At 42.0% G+C, this 24,378-nt stretch overlaps 1 protein-coding gene across 2 annotated transcripts in view; it reads left to right on the top strand.

Annotated features, from left to right (window-relative positions):
• Positions 1-24,378, top strand: part of kdm6ba (lysine (K)-specific demethylase 6B, a) — a 107,967-nt gene that overhangs the window by 57,062 nt on the left and 26,527 nt on the right. For both annotated transcript variants that reach the window (XM_008435559.3, XM_017310482.2), the window contains exon 4: positions 16,853-16,925. The gene's annotated coding sequence lies outside the window, so the exon portion shown is untranslated. The remainder of the gene's footprint in view (positions 1-16,852; positions 16,926-24,378) is intronic.

Below are 24,378 nucleotides of genomic sequence, written 5' to 3'. Positions count from 1 at the left end.
ACTTACGTAAAGTATTTTCACTGAGCCATTTGTGACCTAGTAGACTCTATAGTCCATATATAGGCCATAAAATGTTTAATGAAACTTTTGAACAACACTACAGAGTAACTGGCTTGTTACATAATAAACTGGTGAATGATGTAACTACAGCTTTAGTTAGGAGAGGTGTGTCTCCATTGGACAGACTAAATAAATTCATCACTCTCTCAAACAGCTTTATGATCAGATATTGTGTGATTAGCCTCTGTGTACCAGCCCATAAACGATGGTTGCAATGGTGTGTCTGCACGCACATCCGATTTTTATGACTGCGTTTTAGTCATCAGGAGACTTGTGTGTAGTTTTAGGACATTTCTTACATAACGCCTGTTAAAAGTTGCAGAAAGGTTGACATATCATCACTGCAGGCAAGAATACTTCTTTGTAGGTCTTGATAAAAGAAGAGAAGAATGAAAAGATCCAGCTTTGTAACATTAAATTACAGTAAAATGTGACGATATGAGTTTACTTATGTAATTTTTAATTTCTGTCTTTGTTGCTTTTTTTTTTTGCTCCTGGAAAACCAAGCACAAGAAATATATACCACAACAAACAGAATCTGTAGGGGTAGCACACAGAACAGACTCCCATAATGACGCAGAGACACGACTGCTTTTACTCTGCTTTGTAATTGCATCCAGCAAACCCTCACCGCCTCTTTGAAGCTTTCTGGTTTTACTGTGCCCTCTTTTGTTTTGCCCTTATTTGTTTATGAGTGACGTTTCTCCAACCCAAAGATTCCCATTGTGTGTGTGTGTGTGTGTGTGTGTGTGTGTGTGTGTGTGTGTGTGTGTGTGTGCGTGCGTGTGTGTGCACATGTAAGCGTTCTTGTGTCTGCAACTCAGTTTGTAGTGGAATATGTGGGAAGCTGAGTGTAAAAGTTCTCACCAGTAGATGCGGTGTCTGCAGGATCTGCAGACATTCCCACTGTGTATAAAAGCCTAATATCAAATGTTAAGTGGAACCAGTTATGTACGACAGTTTCAACCCTGGACCCGCTCTACTTCTGTAATCAGCTTAGTGCTCATTGACATTTTTTTTTAAGTGATGCATGCGAAACAGCCATGCACAAATCAGCCACGACCTATTAGTGACCCCACAGTGGCCGCCATTGATCAGGTGTCTAGCAGTTATGCATTAACCTGATTATGTTTCTATGGAAACGCATGTTTAATACGGAAGAGTAGCAGGTCAGGACCTTTCGGCTTTGCGCATCTTGAATTGCGAGGATTTTATTGTTTTAATGCTGCTTCTCCCTTTCTTTTATGCTCTTCCTCTGACACGCTCCAGAGTCTTGCATCACTCCTCCCTTTAACCCAGTTCCACACTGAACCCTGACCATTCCGCCTTGTGTAACAGCTATGATGGCTCCGCTTTTATGCGTCCAGCAACGCCTCTCGCTCCAGTTCTTCTTCGTGTATCGCTCAAACGTCACATTGGGCATAATTCTGCTGCGGGGTTTGGACATTTTTAGCCTTGTTTTTCGGTCTTCTCCGCCTCTTTTCCTTATAAAACAGTAAAAGCTGCGTCTGACTGGGTGTGTTTTTACGAGGATATAGCTGTGTCTCTCTGGGTGACAGTGTCTGGGGGCCGGTGGGTACACTCAGGCCTTTATGGGTCTGAGTGTGTATGTTTGTCCCCAGACGTGTAACACGATCTGTGTCGAGAAGTCCTTCATCCCTCCTTGGTGTGCCTGTGCCCTCCCTCACCTTCCCTCTGCTCTGCATCCTGCCCCCTATCTGTTCACAGTCGTCTCTCCTTTCTGTCTGCCCCTTTTCCTGCCTTTTATCTGCATTTCTCGCTTCTTAAACTTGTAACAATCTGAAAGTCGTGGCCTTGGAGGAATTAAACTTCCTTTCCGCATCGTTTCATACACATGCTCCACTCAGATGGCTTTAAATTCAGAGAATTAGCCACCAATCTTTATTAGTGCTTTTGCTTGTGCGGATTGTCTCTATGACTGTACATTGGGCGTGGTTGGTCGATCAAACAGCCTGAATTACTCCCTCAAGATTTTTATCTCTGATGTATTGAATTACAAGCTTCTCTGTGTGTGTTTTCTCTCACCTTTTTGCCTCTGCCTTTGCAACCCGCCCCAATTTTTTCAGTAAAGCCTGAAAAACCCAACAGAAATAACACTAGTGGACTGAAATACTCAGGTTCTGTCTGACAAACCGCTTCTGCTTTTGGAGGACTTTTGAAGAGGGGTGAAAGTTTATAGGTAGTTAAAGTATTTTTATATAAAAGCCGGCACTTGATAACTCTTTTGTCTTTATTTGTGGCCCTTTCCCACTAACACTGCTTGTTTTAGCTCAACTCTACACAGTTTGGGTGATTTTCCATGACAATGGAGTAACAACCCTACTGGGTATCGTGTAGGTAGGTTCAGAATCCAAAAAGTAAAATGATTTACACGTGACACGAACTCAACACAATGGATGTGTTGAACATTATGTTTAGTCTGCTGTTGTCGCTCTGCTTAGTTTTTACAAATGGCGGTCAGATTTGGATGGAGTATGTGGTTGTAGATTTCTCTGAGGTTCTGTAATAGTCAGATTTCAGGGTGTTTTCACATCTGATAGTCCGGTAGACTCTGTTCGACTGGGACCAAAATTGCAACATTTGTTACATTTTCATCTGGTGGAGTTCGCTTTAACCTGCACTGTGTCAAACGACCCAAATCCTTTGAGCAACATGGTACCTCGTTGGCTATGGTGGCGCTGCACCATGACACACTGAAGGGAACAATACAGAAGACACTGAGTGCAACTTCCTTCTTCACAAAAAACAAACAAAAATTTTGTAGCGTCAAATTTTAGCGGTTGTAGAATTTTGTTTTCGTCTTTGGCAAAATACCGCAAGCCATTTCGAGCAAAAGTACTAGACATGCATGTTAGCTTTGGTTGTATTTACCCAGAATGCCATGCACCCGTGGATCAGAGTTTGCTTTTTGGTCCAGATCTTAATTCGATCGAGCATTCACGCCTCCCCGAAGGAACCAAACTTTCTAGGCAAATGCAAATGTTTGATTGGTGTGAATGCACCCTAAAGTCAAGCCGAGTTTATTTATAATACATTTCATCAACAACTCACTTCAAATTGCTTTACATTCTAAAAACAAAACACTAGCATAACTTTTTTACAGAACCTCACTTTAGAAAAAACATCCAAACCGTTTTTAAATATAACCGCAAAGAAATCACACCCTCCTACATTCACAGCCACATTCCAGCATGTAGGTGGTTTTCAAACTGGAGTCTTCCAACATCCCCCTGCAAAAAAGCAAAAAAAAAAACAAAAAAATCCCCTCAGAAGTGTCCAACACAACCAGAGCCCTTCGCACTGCCAGAGCGCAGACTGTTTGCAGCTTCCAGGAGCTCGGTGTCCTGTACTCTGCTGCCATATGGCAGCTATGTTAGCTCGCAGTGCAAACACAGCTGGCTGCCTCCCATGGTTGCACGGCTGAGCAGCAGTACAACTGCAAATACGGGGATTGTATTTACCAGCAGCGCATTAATATGGCTGGGTTTCATGATTGCATTTGTCAGATGCGTTAGCGTTCAAGCTGGAGCCTGCTCTAAAGGCTGTGTTATGTTAAGATGATGATTGTTACCTTTCATATTGCACTGCTGCAGGCGGCTGATGGAGAGACGCGGCGTCTAATTTAAAATCGGGATTAAAAGTATAATCATCTAACATTAAAAGGCGCTTGCTGTTATTCACACTTGAATCTGTTTCTCCGTGCGCAGTTGTGCGCTTCGCGTGCTGTAATCTCTTAGTTCTCACATGGCCGGTTGATAAAAGCAATTTATGTGGTCGTCTGAAGCAGGGACACACTCAGACAGGGAGATAAAGAAGGGGGAAGACAGGGCAGGTACAGAACATTGCACATCATAAATAAAATGTCAGAAACACCGGTGCATGCTAGCCAGTGCTCAGGGTAGCATGAAATCTGCTCTTGTCCCCTCCTCTCTTATCTCCCCAGCCTGGCTCTGTGTTTATGCGAGTGCAAGCGTGTGCGGGGTAATTGAGGTGTGCGACCTTGCTGTGGGGCTGGCAGGTGTACGGCCTGGTGATGAAATGAATCTGGGGTTGGTGGGGGGCTCATACCCTGCCTCCATGTGCATAGATGTATGTTTTCTGGCATTCTGTTGTGGAAGAAAAATAGATGCGTGCGTGCGTGTGCGTGTGTGTGTGTGTGTGTGTGGGAGGAAGCACAGTGTTCTGCATGGGATTGGAAATGAGATCATGTGCATGGATTGTCTGCGTGGGCGTATGTGTTATTGAGTAGCGAAGATGCTATATATCACTTTCTATACGCTGCAGAGAGCGCAGAATCTGCTTTGCATGAAAATGCCGGGACGTTTTTAAACATCACTGTCAGATTGTGTGTGTCCCCTACCCCCCCCACTTCTCTGTAATTACCATCCAGTGAAGAGACAGACGCTTGAGACGACGGGCACATTCTGTCCATATATTATTTTCTATTACTGTCATTATGACTGAATGTCCTGTATATCATGTTGAATCCTGACTGAAAAATGTTGACGGGTTGGTTGGGTTGTAGTGCCACTGCTGGTGTTTTTCTGCTTGATCCAGAGCCATGAGGCAGCAGCTTTGAGCTCGTAGTTGCCCGGCCGTCTTCATGATGCCATCCGTATGGGAATGTGTGGAGTTTTCCGGGAGCTAAGATTTAAATCTCTCACTTGTAAATTTTTCCCATACTAGAGTTGCACCAGGTCAGGAGCAGAGGCTCCCTAATTGGGAGAGAGTTTTAGCTGGAAAATGCTCTATTTTTTAAATTCTTTACATTTTACATGCACATATAACATTGTAAACTACTTAACGTTGGAAATTAGAACAATTACCATGATTAGGATTATTTCACTCTATGGTAGGAAGACCCTATCCCTGTTTAAAGGACATCACCCTTTTTTGACTGCCAAGAGTGGAAGTTAGTGACTATGAAATTGAGCGATCTAGTCTTTAGATTTATTCCCGCCGTTTTCTTGGCATCGGTCCCGTTACCTAGCAACCAGGACACCCAGAACACAAGCTGGTAAAAATAAAACTTGAAATCTTTTAATTGCTTATTCAATCCTTACATTCGTGACTTTTAAAATACTTTAAAAATGATAATAATTTAATCACTTCTATGCAAATGACAAAAGTCTAACAATACTTTAAGCTTTACATTTTTTGACCACCATATTTTATTGTACTTGAATCTAAATCTGTACTCCTCTCTTTCACAGTTAGTGTATATTGAACGCCACAATTTCTCAAGGTCTCGTTAAACTTCAGTGTTGACCGTTCCTTACAGCGTATCGCCTTAAATGACAGACAGTTCGCTTTCTGTCTGGTGTCTACTGAGCATGTCTGCCAGGTGGCATTGTTAGAAAATAATCGGTGCTTTTATCATCACCTGATAGGCTTATCGGTTTAAATGTCAGGAAGACTCGTAAATATCTCCTCTGCCTCCTCCGAAATCCGGGCTTTGCTCGCTGGTCTACGTCATCGTAAATATTTCCTGAAAGTAGCTACATCTGGAGGACATTGCAATAAAAAAATAAAAAAAGAAAGAAAATGTATCCCTGCTCTCTGCCTCTGAGTTCGAAGTCTAGAAATGTGAATTTCTGACGTTTAGGTCTGGCAAATAATCTGCTTAATAGCCAGCCCATCAGGATGATGATTATTAAACCTACCAGTCTGTCTGCTTTAAGCTAAATATAATCTGTCGGTGTGTCACATTGGGGTTTTTTAAACGCAGTGCTCGCCGTGTGACTCGGTCATCCTCCTCTCTTGCAGCAGAATATAGCTGAGCAGCAGAATCCATAAGCTCTCCCTCCCCTCCCCTCTTCCTCTCAGTAGCTCGCTGCATCTGTGTCATGTCACCGGGTTCGTGCGTCCCAGAGTAACCCTCCTCCTCTTCCTCCCTTACTAATTCAATCTCCCTCTCTCTTTCTCTCTCTCTTTCTCTCTGTCCTTGTGCGTCTGTGACTGTCATCCTCGATCTCTTCATCTTCGCTCCTCCACCTCATCCCTTTTCCTCTTCCAAGACTCTTTGTCCAAAAGCAGATTTCCCCCCCTCGTCTCTCTTTCATCCTTTCTTCCTCTATATTTAATGCGCGTCGCTTTCTTAGCAACTCTTCCTTCCTCTCACTCCATCATACAGCACCGGCACACATGCACATCAATGCATCGCTCTCTCATGAAGCATGCAGGAACATAAAACTGCCTGCGTGCATATATTAATAGATCCAAGCTTCTAAGCTGACGACTGCATGCATAATCTATCTGCACATACAGAACGTGAACAGTGCACTAAAGAAAGTGTGTGTGCGTGCATGCGTGCGTGTGTGTGTGTGTGTGTGTGTGTGTTTTGGGGCCCCTCCAAGGCTCCTCCCTCAGGAGACAGGTGTGGACCAGATTGGGTTCCGCCTCATTTCCTCTGCCCTGCGCAGCTGGTCAAGGACACATTTACGCGCCCAAACACAAGCGCGTTGAGCTCATGCTCGCTCACACCTCGAGTAAAGACGACCTCAGAAGGATCAAATGTGACATTAGCATAAAGTAAGCGAATGTCTCGAGTGTTCAGGAGGCAGGCTGCTCACAGATTCCTGTGCAAGAGGATTACAGCTGTGATTACAAGATGATCGGGAGAGTCTTTCCATTGCAGCACAAATAGATTTGCAGCCTCAGTATAACATTTCATAGGACGTTAGGCTGTGAAATTTGCACATTTCAGCTAAAATTAATGAAGTTTAAAAATAGTCTTCAGACGAATTTCAAGGAATTCTTTCAGTTTTGATTGTATCACATGGCGACTACTCTGGAAAAACTGTTAGTATGGCTCTGAATATATTTTAGTTTGATTACGAGTAGCTTTATTTAAATGAGCTGTTAGTTTGACTCATATTTGATGTCACTTTAACTCTGATTTGCTTTCAGTTTGACTTAATTAGGTGTTAGACAAACTCTGAATAACTCTAGTTATTAGCAAGGCAAGTTTGATCTTTGATTAGCTATTGCCTTTATGTTTTGCTGTTGCTTGCAATCTTAGGAACTGTTAGTCTGACTCTGTGGAGGTTAGCGTTAACATGGGTTTACGGTGGACCCCCGTATTCACAGTGGAACTACCAGAATCTGCAAAAATCTAGACCCCATCTTGAAAATGTTTTTACCTGCCTCTTTTAGTTGTTCAAACACTGTACTGTTGTTATCTTGACTTGGAGCTGTTAGCTTTGTTCTGAGAAGCTGTTAGCATGACTGAATCAAGTTTAACTTTGAGGAGCTGTTGGTGCTACTTGGATTATCTGTTAGCTTGATTTATTGCTATTAGCTTTATTTTGAATACCTGTTAGCATGAGATGACTGAGTAGTTGCAAGCTTAACTTGTGTTACTTAGATTTACTATTAGCGTCACTTGCAGCTGTTGGCTCTATTCTTACTAACTGCTAGCTTGATGCTGAAGAAGCATTACCTCTTAATTAAATGTTAGCTTGATTTTTGATTGGATAGTAACTCTACTTTAGGCGATTGCTTCCTTTTCTATAAGTTAGCTTGACTCAGTAGTTATTAGCCTGACTCTTGCCTTAATGTTACCTTAAATCCTTCACTCAGACCTCAGGTCATTCAGACTGATGTCTACGAGTAGAAAGCAAGAAGCCGAATATTTATAAATACTTCACTCAAGCAGACTATTGAAAAAACAAAGCTAGCCACTGAAAGTCTCACTTTTATTTCTACAGGCAGTTAGCCAGCATATTAAGTGTAAATGTACGATTTAATTTCTTAATCTCCGGTGAGGTGTCCCAACATATGGAAACCTAAGGAAAAAAATGTAAGCCTGCTTGCTCAGTGCAATATTTAATGATGTTATTAAAAGCTGTAATGTCTGTGTGTGCTTTGCTGCTGTGGCGCCTGGTCTTTCCAGGAAGTGCATGATCACAGACAGGCAGACGTCGCCTTTGGAGCGTGGACTGCAGAAAGAGACACAGGAGCTCAGAGGGGGAAGCACGGGCGACTCATGTATATATCATGTGACTGCGTGCTTACATGATGGTGAAAGTGATTGAGTGTTTGTCACGTTGTAAGTACAAATGTGTGCGTTTTGCATGCGGGTGTGTGTGTGTGTGTGGTCTTTTCAGGATGGTGGGAGCCCCCATGTGGGGATCACATGTGCCTCAGTGAGATAAAGAGGTCTTTGTGAGCAGATGTAGGAGATGTGGCTCATATCACACACATCCCCTTGTGCACACTTTGCATACTACGCCTCACGTCACTTTTTCTCACAAAACACGTTCATTGTTAAAAGGCTCACCACTTGCAAATTAAATATTTTCCACCTCTAGTCTTCTGCATTTAATAGGTATGAAATCACTCCAGTTTAAGTGGGGAACACAAACACAGCAGTGTTAAAAAAGACCTGAGCAAGTGTTTGTTTTTATGTGACTGCTAAACGGCATTGTGCAACCAGATAGTACAGTTTAGCACCTCTGCTCAGGTATGTGGGCTTGGCAGGGCTTGCCTGACAACTCTACTCATGCATGCAAACTATGAATCCAAAGTATGAACCCAGAGACATCAGGTTCATACTTTGTGCTGAATCTGTTCGCATTTGACCTGGCATTATCTAGGCTGGTGGCCCAACGTTGTTCTGAGAATTTGTGTTTAAATTTCTTCTTTTTGTTAAACGTTTATGAGGCATAAATTAACTGTGATTAACCACAATTTTTAAAAAGCTTCATTAAATTTTACTAGTAACACCCATAGAATCAATAAATCAGTTTCATAGAATTCGTCTGACAACATAAAATTGGCAAAAATAAAAACATTAGCTGCCCTTCCACTGACCATTTAATTGTGCAAACTGTAATTATGGAAATACATTTGCTTAAGGGAAACGCATCGATTTGGAAAAACACTGTGACTGAAATATGAATATATACCATTGTTGCAGTGACTTTTAATGACCTACAGCAGGAACAAACTTTTTCTCTTGTGATTTTAATTGCACCTCTTACTTAACGGAAACTCCACATGTGCAACACTGTATTTTGTTAATATTGGAAAACTTTTGTGCACATTTGTATTGATATTTTTCTGGATCAAAATGGTTACAAACTACTTCTAACGGATCTGCACATACTCTGCAATGATTGATAGATTTAGTGGAAAGAATGAGAACCGAAGTTGGTAGAGATGGGACTTTTCACACTTCAAGAGAAGTATAAGTGCAGATCACCTGGGCTGGATTTACAAGAGAAATCTTGACGAAATGAAAACATTTCCACTTCCCCAAAATAAACCACACATTTCAGTGTTCTGACCAACCACACAATAGTTGCTGGACACCATGTGAGAAAGTTTGACCCAAATAATGTGCCAAGAACAAGCTGTGAGAACTCACTAAACCAGGGCTGCATGAAAAAGATGACAGATTAATTCTCTCGCTGCCCTAAGAGAGAAGAAATGTTACATTCTTTTGGCGTATGTAAAGGTCTTTAGGCTTCAGGACTCCATCAAACCACAGTGAAACCCATTATCCACAAAGAGGAATACCTGGAACGGTTATAAACCCATCAGGAAGTGATTGGCCTGCCAAAATTACCTCCTATTTCGACAACTCGTCTATATATATGAAGTCACAAAAGAACCCAGAACAACATCTAATCCTAATTCCCTCTGTTAAGTTCAGAGTTCATGATTCACTAAAAGAAAGAGAGACTGGGCAAAAGGGAAAGATCCAAAGTCAGAAGAACTGCTGGCATAAGAAACAAAGACCTGTCTCACATTTGCCAAAAAAAAAAAAGTCATAATGATTCCCGAGACTTTCGGGAAAATATGTAGACTGAATTTTCTTAAGGGTGTGTGAACTTTTACACCCGGCATTAAATTAGAACAGCATTTCAGAAAAAGATACCTTCCGCTTGACAGTCTGGGGCTGCTTTGCTTGTTGAGAACCCTGACAACATGCAGTCATTGATGAAACAATAAATTCTGCAGTTTTTGACCTTATGCTTAAGTGCAGTCGGTTTACGGTCAAGACAATTGATCCGATTTGGCATCCTGTCTGACAGAAAATTGAAACGGATGATGTACGCCAGAATTTGTCTCTGGACTATGCAGCAATTGTCAGGAGTATGACAGGAAGTGAGACACTGTAACAAAGTGTAGCAGATCCGCTTTGGGGGAAAATGCAAACTAAAAATCTATCGCTAGCAATAAAAGTAGTGTAGTGACCCATGGGAGGAGCTAAGAAAAAATGAGTGAAATGTCAATCTTGTTTGAGCAGACACCGATGGAGCGGTGTGTGTTTGTGCTGGCGGGATATCTGGTACGTACTGTACTCTCTCGTAAAATACTCAATCTCCCAAGTCCGGTGTTCCACGAGTCATATCCTGTACGTTAGGAAAAAATCGGCGTGAAGAGTCGTATGCAAGCAATTTTTCATACTAAAAAATTGGTATCTGCTTTTTAAAGATTGGTAATCTGCGATCAGTTAGAAAATTGGTGCACCTCTAACCCAAAGCAATCCAAAGTCCATCTCCATAACCCCATAATCTGTCAACAAGTGTTTTATTCATGTTGCACAAGAAATCCTTCAGTTCAAAAATGATGAGAGTTTGTTCTCCACGAGGCGCTATCGCAGTCATCTGTCACGTTTGAGGAAAGTGTTAGTTTCCTCTCTTTCTAAAAAAAAAAAAGTGTTTATATTGTTGGGATGCCTTAGGGCTCGTTTCTTAGACTGCTTGTTCTTTTGAAACAGGCTCAGGCACAACCGATAATTGCAGCAATCATGTTTTAAGCTGAAAATTAAATCGGCAGCTTGCACAGGGTTGTGTTTAGAGGTTGAAACTGTTTTTGTGTCATTCAAGTTTGTAATCGGCTCAAACAGAAGCAAAAAAAATAGAAAAAGTGATCAATTGTCAGTTAGATTCCTGGAGTTTTGCCGCTGATACTTATTCTGGTAAATTTCCAAAACGCTCTGTTTCCTCAACAGGTGGAAAGTAGAGGAAATCCCCTTGTGTTTGTGTGCTGAGCCGTAAATATCTGGAATCAAGCGGTTTATTTCGACGTTTTTTTTCCTGCGCTTTCTTGGGTTACGGGATCTTTTCAAAACAAAAGACTCGAATGAGTTTGACGACTAAGGCAGCGTTTTATTTGGAGAGCTGACGTCACTGGTGTAGCTGCCCCGAATGCTTTCGACAGCTGTGAGGGATGAGCTCTGCTCAGCTGCTGTGTGTATACGTTTGTATGTGTTTATGTGTGAAAAAGAGAAGGATCATCCAGGGTAAAAGGGTTATTTTCATAAAGCCCCTATTTAGGCACGCTTGCTTAAATCTCCCCTTTCTTCGCTTTCGCACATACAAACGCGCTGTTCACAGCTCTTGATTCTGGCAGCAGCCACAGTCGGCCTGCTTTCATTAGTGTCTGTATAGACGAGATTTATTACCAACTGCTCCTTCCTGTCCTCTCCACTTCCCTGTTTTCTGTCGTTTTGTCTCATTTTTGCCGATTTTCAGACGCTCTCCAGCCGCGCGTCACAGGGCTCGACTCAGCCTCGTCTGTCACCCTCCCCCTCTTCACGTGGGTGTCATTTTTCTTTTTTTCCTTGCCTGTCCCCGACAAGGAAGTCTGTCTGTCTACCTCGTCTGTCACTTCATCCAGCCATCGGCTTCTTCACGTGTGGGAGTCGGTGTGGGTGTTTTGGTTTTGCGAACGAGGCTTGGTTTTGACCATGACCTTTTGGCGAAGCCATGCGGCAAAAGTTCACCGAGCCAAACATCCTCAACCGCAGCCAGCGCTGCTCTCCTCCGCGCTGTCTGTTCCTCTGCCAGCTCTGGCCGCCCAAATGCACGCATGTTTACAAGCAAGCTAGACGGAAAGCAGACTGTCGGCCTCTCTCGTGCGTGCACTCAAAAATAACATGGCCAACACCCAATTTAAAGCCAAATTCAAAGGGGCAGATCAGTTTTAAAGCATCTGAGAAACCAGTTCCTTTTGTCATACAATGGCAGTCCTGCAAAAGTGTGCAATTTACCTGAGTCTAAATCTCTTGCACACCTTCAGGACACGGTGTGACGGCATTCCAAGAGATTACACGTTTGCGAAACAAGTCCTCGCACTTGATTAGCTCCCAGATGCCTGAAGCAACTCCTTCATATTTGCCTGGAAGCTGGTGAACTCGGTGCTTCTGAAGGACTTGGAAAAACAAACAAGTAGAGACACAGAGGAGCAGACGGTGAATGCATTGGGGCTTATAGGAGGGAACTTTTGTGATATATTAGCAACTCGGTGTAAGTATGAAGCCTGTTGCCCCAACTTGAAGAGCCTTGCTGAATCAGGAGTGACTCAGGACTAGAGCAGCTCAAACATGGTTACCTTCCTCACGCCATGCAAGCTCGCACATGCAAAACAATGCATGTCGATTAAGGTGCTCATTTATCTCTACAGCAAGGTATTATAAACATTAGTGGTGAAAGAGATGTGGTTGGACACAGTGTTTGTTTATGCCACGTGCACAGTGCTACTAAAACTAATTTTGGAATTGGACAATGATTAAAAAATGCAGAGATAATTATCCATAAAATCCATGTAAACCAGTCAGACTCGGTCGTAAAATAAAAGGCTCCATGAATTAAATGTGATCAGCACATCAAGAATGGATAAATCAAGAACCCAGAATATGTAAAGTCCTCCATACAACCCCAAGGCAATAACTACTCATATCCTGTTCTCTTTTAAGACTTTTAAGCAAATATTTAGTCGACTGATGAGACAAAAGTAGAACTTTATGGCAAAAACCTAAGAGCTTTTGGGGGAAGCATACCAACAGTCAAACATGGTGGTGACAGTGTGATGGTTTGGTCACCAGTTCATAACCACAAACACAAGCCCACCTGGATTATGCAACGGGACAATGAGCTAAAGCTAACCAGTGGGTCTGGCTTTGAATCAACTCTAAGGAACCAAAATGAAGTGGCCTAGACAAAGTCTGAACCTAGTAGTAATTGTGATGCAGAGGCGTGACTTTAAACAGGACATCCATGTGTGAAAACTAACTTTATGAAAACAATGCTGCAAAGAAAAGTGGAACAAATCCTGTCCCACAGCAGTCTTAAAATGTTTCTTGCCAAGTACCACAGACACATTGAAAGTTGTTGCCACAGAGGGCTGCAAAACTGGTTCTAAAGCCCTGTGTATGCTTTCGGGGTAAGACGTCTAGGTGTGTAGCGTTGTGATAAGTTGTTTCTGTCACAAAAGCAGTTAGGGGCGTTTTTTTAGGATGGTGGTTTACCAAGTGACCTGAAAGATTGTTTTCTTAAGGTGGATTTTCATCAGTCAACACGGTTCTGAAGTGTTTCAAAAAAGACTTTGACCCAGCTCTCGAAGGGTTTCTCGCCTTACGGGTTTAATGTATGAAAGGAAGTCGAGGCCTCTAACCCACCAAAGGAGGTAGTGATGTAAAGGTGGTGATAGGAAAGGCTAAACTGGGTTTGCAAGTTGATGTTGTGATGTGATGGCGGTCAGATTGCCTCTTGACACATATTTTGTCTGAACTGTTGCCATTTCCTTCCAACCTACTTTCCTTTTGTACCCGTAAGCAAGCCAGTTTTCAAGTATGTGCTCATTTTTCTTGGTATTGTTTTGATGAATTGTAAGGATATGGTACAGCTCTAGGACCCTTCTGTGTCAAAAAAAGCCTCTTTGGTTTCATTTTCATAAATGACAAGAAGTAGAGTGAGGGGGGTGTACTAATTTGATTGTATTCTGGAGTATTACCACTAGATGTCTCTAATACCTGCAAAGCTCTCCTTAAAATAGTAAAATCGACATTTGTTCCTTTGTTGTCTTTGCTTATCTAAGATTGGGGTCGCAGGGTAAAAGGTCTCCATGTTAAGTTAACCTGCTAAATAAATTTCTCTTTTAAAAAAAAGAAAAGTTAAAAAAATAAAAAGTAATTAAAGTTTGACTCAATTTGAGATCTAGATCAGTTTGACTTTGGATTTTTGTCATAATAACCTTCTGTCTACTTAAAAAATCTAACCGCTGTTTATTGTTTTGGCTTCGGCTCAGACGCTCAGAGCTAAATCCTTATTCCTGGATTGTTTTGATCTTTTTATCTATTTTTACACAATGTTTGATTTTAGGTTGGATGGCAACTAAATACAACTCTTTGTCTGCATTTAGGAAATCTCGTCTGCTTTCACCCTCTTTTATCTTCAAGCCGCTTTTTTCGTCTCAGTCTCGGCTTTTTCACTCCGACTTTGTCTTTCTTTGTTGCTTCGCCCTTCTGCCTCCTTTTTTGTGCTGGTTAATGTCAAAGGGAGATGCTCCCACTGGTTAACCTTTACAGACCAAAGATAAACACCACTTTCTGTATCTTGCTATCGCTCACTCTATCTATTGGTACCGCACGCACACACACACACACACACACACTCTCTCTCATCTAATCTTAATCTGTTGCTATTTGAATGCAACTGCATTTGATTTACAGAGGGTGATTAATGTCAAACCTGCTGACATTTACTTGATGTGTCATAAAAGAAGATATTCTACCCTAGCAACAAGCAACTCTCAACACACACTCATTTGAGTTTCTTTGTTTAAGGTAGCACCCACGTCTTTCAGAAACACCTACACTCACGCACACAGCTGTGACCCCTTCAGGGTGTTTGCTCTCTGACCCCTGGTTCAAAGGTTCGGGATCTTAGCCACCAGGCTGCAAGCTCGGCGAAGGCTGAGCCAGCTATTTCTGCCTCTTATTGACACAACTGTCGCGCACTCGGCACAAGCTGTTCTGTTCTCCGCTTCAGTAGGAAAGCATATGGAGGCCGCCGCTGCGTGGGCGTGCTTTATTGTGCAGCCCTGCAGGTAGAACATGAGAAGAAGTGGAAGAAAGGCAGGAAAGGTAGAGTAGTGTAAAGATGCCCTGTGGGTTTGCTTGGCGCGCAAAGGCGTCAGAAATGACCTGGAGCTTTGGAAGGAAACTGGAGGTTTGTTTGCATTCAGACATTAGAAACGAAAGTGATAAAAATGCACATTGAGTGGAGTTAATAAGGTTTCTCCAGGTTCCACCAACTCAAATCTAAGACTTTTAAGGCCATTATGAATTGAATTTAAGACCTGTGTCGCGACAGAAATACACAAAAGAAAATTGGATGTTATTTATACATACATGCATAAAACTACTGAGGAACAAATTGTACTCCTTGTGAGATTATTACAGATATTGTTGCAGTCTTACATCAGTTGAAAACATCAATTACCATTCCTTCTTTTAATCGTTTTTCCTTTTTTGTCATCGTAGCTGCGTCGGTTGCTCTCTTTCCTCTAGTTCTTTTCCATTTCTTGTCCTTCTCGGCTGTATTTCCCTCCATGGTAACGACTTTGTCGAAATGAAATTCGTAAGTAGGAAAGACTGGCAGTTGACCACCGTGCTTAAAGTCCACTAAACCTCCGACTTCAGAGTTTGTCGCATGAAACGCTGCTCTTAGATCAGTGTTAGTTTTCTGGTGAGCCTTAGCAACGGCAGGAGATCAAAACTGTGACATTTCTGGGGTCTGTTTGTTGCTCTTGACAGCAGCTTTGAACTTCTCACGCTGCATATGACTCTCTGCAGTCTTTACCCTGGTACGGCGAAGCTTTTTTTTTTGCAGATATGGCAAAGCATCATATGGGTTGGCAACAGAAGTGAGCCGGTGGCAAAGACGAACGTCATCCAAATGCCGATAAATTTGCACTTAACAATGAAAGACGCTAAATAACCTGTTAACCCTCTGACTAGTTAGCAAGGGAATATTCGCAGCTAGTTGGAGTTAGCTGCTACTTTTGCCTCACCAAAAAGTCTTGAGAAAAAAACTACATAGAATATATGAGATGAACAACATTGACAAAATTTAAGATTAACATGTTAAAGTTAAACTTCATTTATTTAAAGGTTTTAACTTTAGATGCATGGATATGAGACTTTAAGGACGTGCAGACTACTGCTTTTGGAGGAAACATTGCATCAAAATGCCATGAATCTAAGGATTCATTATTTTTGATGCGTACAACGATCAGTTTGAAGGCCAATACTAATCTTTCTGATCATTTTCAGATTAGAGTCGCGTTCATTCAGGACAGGGTTTTTCCAGAATCCTGATGTGGATGCTCGTTATTTATTTATAAAAGGAACAAGAGAAGTCTGACAATGTAAGACATGACAGCAGTTATACACAAATTATTGGAAAGGCACTAATTTTATTTAATTTGAATTTGTTAGTTTCCATAACAGTATGGGATATAATGTTTATTGACCAATTTTGCTTGAAAACATGAGCAGTAAGAGCCTACTTGTGTGAAATGTGTGTGTGTGTATGTAGCCTTGTTTGCCTTATGCTGTGTGTGTGTGTGTTCTCAGAGTGTGTGTGGAGGTGTGTTCTGGGGGTGGAGCGTTACGCCAGTGTGCCACCTGTTCTCGGGCCCGCAGCCCAGCACTGACACCGTGACTCACTGACCGGGTGGCGCACATGCAGATGGCCACAGCGCTGGGCCAGGCCGCTTGTTTGGCTGACCCACCGACACATGCTGTGGTTTCACGAGCCAACACCGACGACATACCAACAGCGCCACGACCACGTCGAGTCACGCACGCATACAGATACAAACCATATAGCAAAGAATAAACTCTCGCACCGAACAACAACAGGACGACTTCTTCTTCACACTGCTGCCGCAGCTTTCTGGCGTCATCTGTAGCATAACATTGCTTCTGCGGGTTATCACACCTGACCTGTGTTCTTCTTTGTTTTGGTTTCAGGAGGTTGGAGGGTGTCATGGTGGCCCAAAGGTCCTGAGAGTAGAAGAGCAAGGACTTAACCTACAATCACTTGGTAAGGCTCTTTTAGAGGACTTGAAGCTGTGTTAGTGTTGTGCACACATCCACCATTTGGTGAGCCACACTAGTGTTGTGTCAGGATGTAATAAAGAGGATCTTATTCTTATCAGGTTCTAAAAAAGTTTTAAATCTAACCTTACAAGAACAACAACACTTCTGCTTTAGCAGAAAACAACTGCAAATACACAAACGCTTTCTGTTGAGCACAGTAGTGGAGGTATGATCATTTGGGCTCCAATCCAGCTTTATTGCCACAACAAGACCAAACTGACTGCTGAAGTTAGATCAACAGGACAAGGATCCCAGAAAAGAATCTAAATTTTTCCATGGCCTAGTCAAAGTCCAGACCCCAACTTTATTGAAATGTCTTTAACTTGAATGATCTGAACCAATGGTGTAGAGAGGAGTGGTTGTGATTATGTGTTGAATGTTTATAAAGTCTATTGAGAGTTGAAACAACTGGCTAATGTTTTCTGCTAATTGTCCTCTTTAATTATTCCAAAACCAGCTCTACTTTCCTGTCCGCTTTACTGATCGAGGTTTTGTCCAGTTTAGACATGTTGTGTGGTGAAAAAATCAGTGTGTAGGTAAGAGAGGTAAAACCGGGTGAGAAGTGCGAAAATGAGTAAGAGAATAGTAGGAGTAAAAAAAACAGCACATTACTCACACAAACTCATTAGCTGAGGAAGTGGTGGGCTGTAGAAACACAAGGTGTTAGCAGATTGCTGTCTTTGTAGTCTCATTCATGCACAAAACAAACTCTTCTGCTAGTCTGAACTGTCCTGGCAGAGACATGTGCATGAAAAGCATCTGAGTCAGGTGATAAACAGCCCAGGTCTTTGAAGTTCAAAGCTTTCACTGGAGGGAAGAAGGTGAACGACTTGCTTCATCATTCCGAGGTTTGCAGCGTCCGAGCAAAACAGCGTGATGACTCTGAGAAAATACTGTCATCTCCTCTCTTTTTCTACATAATTACCTACTTATGTGCTATTTTTACTGCACATTTATAGCCTGACACAAAAGTAAGGTCAATATGGTGAAGATTTTATGCGATGGATGTCTTGATACTAATGGAAATATTCATTACTGTGGACTCTATTGGCGGATTTTTCTGTGGAAGGTGATTCCAAATTATTTGCGGGAAATTCACGAATTTCTAAAATATCTAAAATACTCAAAAGTAAATGCAGCTTTGGAAGCTGAAATACTGGCTAGAGCAGTGGTTCTTAACCTGGGTTCGATCGAACCCCAGGGGTTCAGTGAGTCGGTCTCAGGGGTTCGGCGGAGCCTCTGCCGTGGAGATAAAGACACACTTGTGTAAAGTCGTGATGACGCCCCGCTTTGCCATCACTTGCTGCAGAGGATCACGTTACATTGTTTAGCCAATCAGTGCTGCGGAGGAGCACTGATTGAAGGAGCTCCACTCTCAGCATGGATTTGAACTTGTGTCTTTATTTACTTCAGCAAAGCTCAGTTTTTACCAAATTCTGTAGCTTTCGGTGTACTTCCTTAGTCGCATCTTTTCGGCCCTGCTACTGCCTCTAGTGGCGTGGGGGTGGTAACACAACTAATGTAATTACATTTCTAAATCAGAATACCGCAAAGTTTTATTATTAATTTTTCATTATCTTAGGAATGTAGAGCTAATTAAATAATCTAAACAAGACCTTAAAGTGGTTCCAGTTTCTCTCGATGGCCAACCTGTTGAAACTGTGGCAAATTTTAAATACCTTGGGTTGTTCCTGGACAGTCAGCTCAACTTTACTGAAAACACTGACTATATTTTGAAGAACTGTTCTCAGAGACTCTACCTTTTAAGAAGACTTAGTGATCTTCTTAAAGTGACCCAACTAGAGTCTAGTTGGGTCACCCATATGTCTTGAATTTGGAAAAAAAAATCATTTTATTCATCACTACAGAAGGGTTCAGTGAATGCACATATGAATCTGATGCGTTCGGTACCTCAAAAAAGGTTAAGAACCACTGGGCTAGAGGTTGCAAATTCAGTAGCGCCATTAATTATCTCTGCCGCTGATTGGCTGTGCCATTTTAAAAGCAGAGGTAAGGAAAAATGTATGGCTTCTGTGGTAGTGTGAAGCTTCCACTCTGTGTATTAATGCATATTAAGGTATATTTGTAGCATTTGAGGATTTCAGCTAATCGTGGGCAGCTATGGCCCACTGTGATTCATCAAAATACTCAACCACCAGAAGAAATAAACTGAAGTTTCAGAAGTAACAAATGATGATCTGTAATAATCCATTAGTGGACAGCATCTTGGTCTTTCCATTCCTGACCTTAAGCAACTTACAGCACGCCGTGGTCACTGAGTGTTTTTAAATCCACTCAGTGATTTGAAAACATTAAAAATTCCAGATTAATATTATATTTAAAACATTTTTTTACCTCCCTTCTTTGTCCGCAGTGGTGTAGTTGATAAGCTGCTATAAGTAACCAGAGTCCATTTCTCCAGATCATTCTTGGGATGTTTGAAAGATGATGATGTTATCCCTTTTAAAGTGTAACGGTTGATAATCCCACGTGTTTTATTAGGTATTAGCTCTTGTCTAAACATAACATTGCTTTTCTACCAGAGATAAACCAGATTCAGGGATCATATCACGGTTTATATGACTAACAAACAGCAGCACAATCCGCACGCTTTTTTATAGAGCTGAGTGTGGGACCTCAGAAATGTGGAGACATAGTTTTACACGCTAACGCAGTAACCTGCTGCACCACAACAGTTTTTTTGTGCTCCTACTTTTTCCAACGAGAAAGTCGTAAATTAGTCGGTCAGCATAAGCAGTAATGCATTCCCTTTCAGAGCTCTGCACACTCGTTACTTTTCTGACTGTCTTGCATAACTTTGGGGAAAGTGAGTGTATTAAGCAGGACCTCTGTGCTTAGCTTATCGTAGCGCTGCAGTCAGGATTAGCTGCAGCTCGGCTCCCTGTTGGTGCCTCTCTCCCTGAACGAGGGCTTTAATTATCAGGGCCGCTGCGCTGCAGTCAGGCAGCTACATGTGGGTGTGCTGCAGCTCGTCTGACTGTCTGAGCGCCTGTGCGGCTCCGTCTCCTCGCAGAGGGAGCGTGGAGGTGATTATTATCGTGTCTGTCGGTCTCTCGGTGTACCCAGGATCTGACTCACGTTATGCCACATGCGCACACAAATATAATCCTACATATCGGAGGCCGAGAAGTACCATCTGTACCAGAAAGGTCTCCTATGTCTGCAAGCACACAGAGATCCTCCCAGCCCCGTGAAGCTCTAGCATTCCTTCTTGCGCTGCTGTCTGGACCTCATCAGTGTTCGGTTTATTTTTTAAGCATGTGTGGATGGAATGAAGGGAATTTTTTAGGGCTTGTACCCATGAGAGAGCAGCTCTGTGCTGTATATTTGGAGTGTGAGAACTGGGTTGTCCTGGTCTCTGATCTCTGTAATTACAGTCCTTCCCTCTTCACACACACAAACATCTGCATGGTCTCTTTATACATATGAATGTGGGGCTGTTCGCCTCCCACTAAAGCTCAAAGGGCTTAAACACTTCACTTTCTGTCCTTATTGTCTCTTCCTGTAACATACAGATATATATTTAGGACCCCCAGACAGACTGCAATGCCATGGTTTCTCTTGTTGTGGGACAGGAAGGATGAGAATTTAATTTCCCAAGACTGTTATTATATACAAATATGGTATGTTAATGAAGGAAACAGCTGGAGGAAGCTGAGTGTGTATGTGTGTGGCACGTGAGGGTCCCACCCAGTCCCACATCAATCAGCGATCCTCTTCCTGTTCATATCAGAGAGCTAATGGCCTCTCCAGTGAACTGAGGCAAGCTGGAAAAGTCGGGAATTTCAGATTCAGGGTTTTCTAGGTCTAAGTAACGCTCAAAGCAAAAATAATGTGCAGAAAATATATTTTCCAAATGTCTAAAAGAGTCATCCATCCTGACAACCATTCATCCATCCAACCGCCCTGAAAACCATCATTCATTCATCCCACCATCCATTATGAAAAATATTCATCCATTCATTCATCTGCCCAGAAAACCATCCATTCGTCATCCACCATATATCCAGAAAACCAACCGTCCATCTATCATCCGTCTGTCCATCCATCCAGAAAACTATTTCTCCATCCATCCGCTTTGAAAACCAACCGTCCGTCCGTCCGTCCGTCCGTCCATCCATCCATCCATCCATCCATCCATCCATCCATCCATCCATCCATCCATCCATCCATCCATCCATCCATCCATCCATCCATCCATCCATCCATCCATCCATCCATCCATCCATCCATCCATCCATCCATCCATCCATCCATCCATCCATCCATCCATCCATCCTGAAAAATGTCCATCTGTCTGTCTGTCCAACCATTTATCAGTCTTGAAAACCATACATCCACTCCAACATTTGCTCTCCATCCTCCCTCATTACACGTCTATCTGCCTTCTTGTCTCTAGTTATTGAGACAACACATCATATTAAAGCTGAGCTTATGAGCTCACACTCTAAAATGGTCTAAACAAGCTGAGCAAACTGAAGCGTCCGTCTCCTCCTGACAAACCTGCAGCCTCCCTGTTTCTCAGTGCACTTTCTACACTGCAAGTACACCGAGCAAAGTCACATACCAGAAATGCTTCATCAGCGTTCTTCATGAAAGATATGGAGCAATAATCTCATAATCTGCATAATAAAGAGACTGGTTGCTTACAACCAACAGCATGACTTGTTGGACGTGATTGCTTCAGACCAATGGATGAAAAGAACAAACCGTGGATAAATGGATAAAACAGGAGGCTGCAGATAACATCGCCTAGAAACATAATGAACTAGTTTACAGCTCTACGGTGGATAATTACAGCAGGGAACAATTCATGCCATAATTGCTTCCAGATGAGGCGATAAAATATCCTCGCAGCTGACTTATAATATACATACCAATCATTATAACATTATGGTTGCAGCTGGATGCATTTATTATACATCTGGAACTTTATAACCCAATTTTCACAAACCGCATATTGCCATATAGCTCTAACACAGGCCTTTTTTCTTCTCTTTTAATTTTAGAAATATACGCAGCTGCTGTTTTATTGACCCTCGCTCTAATCCTCTGTGTTTAGACTATCTCTCCCAAAGATGACTGCACTGAGAAGCTCACCACTAGATCCATCTTGGTAGAACATACAGTACAAACCGTGTAGATGTTTCATCCGTCAGCCACACAGAAACAAGCCGAGTCATCTGAACATGAACTTTGAGAGGCTGTGGATTTGATTGCATCACTGCCTTATGTTGAGCCAGAGATGTTTCACAATACATTGCTTATTTATTGTTTGCTTGCTTTTTTTTTCTTTTTTTGTTACCTCAGTTCTGGTCATAAATAAACTGTGTGTGTGTGTCTGTACTCTACCCTGAAGTCATCGCCTCAGCATCATCCATGACACACTTCCACCATTCCTGTGGAGACTAATTTTGCCTCCTGTTCTCCTGCTGGCTTGCTAAATATAACCTCTACAAGAGCGTGTGTTTGGGTGTGTGATGCATTCTGACGGTCGGACCACCGTGCTGCATTGGCAATATCACAGAGTCCTGGATGGTTTCTTTGGCGTGGAAAAGCTGGAACAAATGTTTCCGGTCCCAGAAAGAGAGAGGGACTCGTTTTTACTAAATGCTTGTTTATGGTGAACAATTTCTACTCTTCTGTCCGTATCGCTATGTTGTCATCTATATGTGATTTGGCTGTTTATGAACTAAATGTACTTGCTGTGTGAGATCTATATGCAACCATCATACAATTCAATGTATGATGGTTATTTAAATTACTTGATAGTAGATTCAAAAAAGGATAGAAACTTATATTTAAAACTCATTAACTAATCTTTAGAAGGAGTTGTAACAGGTTATTAAAATAATCTTAGCTCGTTGTACTGTGGGATGTATTTGACAAATAACATTTCATTAAGAATTTAAAACAATGCTGTCTGGTTAAAGACTGCAGTAAATTATGTTTAGTTTCAGTTTATAGTTTAATTTCTGAAGAACGAGCAGAGCGATGCTTTGTTTATGCTTTGTAGATGCAATGTTTACCAAGGTTTCTGCTGCTGAAACATGAGTGCTGAAATTGATGAGCTGTATTATTAGTAAATCTGCTTTGCCACGTGTAGGACCAAAATCACAAACTGCTACGAAATGCAATGAAAAAAAAAAGTTGTTTAGTTGGTGATGAATAACAATAACAATAGTAGTAATTTCTATCCTGACTTGTCCTGACATCCAGTTTATGGGCTTGTTGCAACAGTTTCCTGTTGCAACAAGCCCAACAGGAATAGTTTGCTGAAAAGCACATGAAAGTCAATATTAATAAATACATAATGAAAAAAATTAAAGTTCAATGATAATCTTATTGATTGTTATCAGTGGTGGGCACACTTCCGCTAATCAGCCTATATGCTAATTGCTGAGCTAAGTTTTTTTTTTTTGTTGCTAACTTTGGAAATGCTTAGTACACTTAGATTCTGCAAAATTAATGTAAATTTGCAATGACATATTTGGTTCTTTTGAGGGTTCTTTTGTGTTGTTGCACATGTTATGTTATTGACACATAGCGGCTATCAATATAGTTGCTTTAGCATTAGCTTCTACTGAATACGTTTTTAGTGTTAGCTTATGGATGGATTGTACATGTGGGTAAGTAGATTTTTTTAAAGTACCAGCATGACACTTGGCTTCAATGCTTAATTATATGGTTAATGACTGAAAAGTAAGAAAATAGCAAAAGATACATCTAAGAATCTGCTGCTGATATATTGGTACCAGAGAGCACATCAAACATTTAGACGTCTAGTGGAGTGCATGCCTTGATGTATGTGGGCTGTCTGAGCAGCTACAGGAGGAATCAACACCCTATTTGGCAGTTGGTCATAATGTTATGCCTCATTATTCTATGTTACCTCAAATATGGATTAAGGGAGGTGAACAAATAATGGTGTCAATAGCAGTAGTATTCCTTATGCAAACAATAGATCTTTTTCCAGTGGTCTATTAATAGTAGACTACATAGACTCGTGCTGTCACGGTCTTCCTGGTCCAAAAATAGACCGAATCGAGGCACGGAAACACAAAACCGGGCTCTCCTGGAGTCCGGCGCTCGGTCACGACTCGGGTGTGGAATCGTGGAGGTGATTAAAGCTTGTGGAGGACGAGGCGGAAGAGCAGCTCCGGTCCCACCGGCTGCGGGGCTCCGTGACAGCTCGCGCTCTCAGGGAATTCCGGTGGCCACGCGCGATGACGTGTGAGCGTTTCTCTTTAAAGCTGCGCTGCGTCCGTGTGGTGGGGGAACCGAGCAGAGCTGAGAGAGGAGAGAAGCTCGACGACAGCCGCTAAACAGAGACAGAACGGACTATAATTTAAAATAAAAAAAGAAAATAAAGCGTG

This window comes from Poecilia reticulata, chromosome 18, assembly GCF_904066995.2.
Source record: "Poecilia reticulata chromosome 18, P_reticulata-male-v2, whole genome shotgun sequence".
Lineage (NCBI taxonomy): Eukaryota > Metazoa > Chordata > Actinopteri > Cyprinodontiformes > Poeciliidae > Poecilia > Poecilia reticulata.
This window is presented reverse-complemented; position numbering and strand designations above follow the sequence as displayed.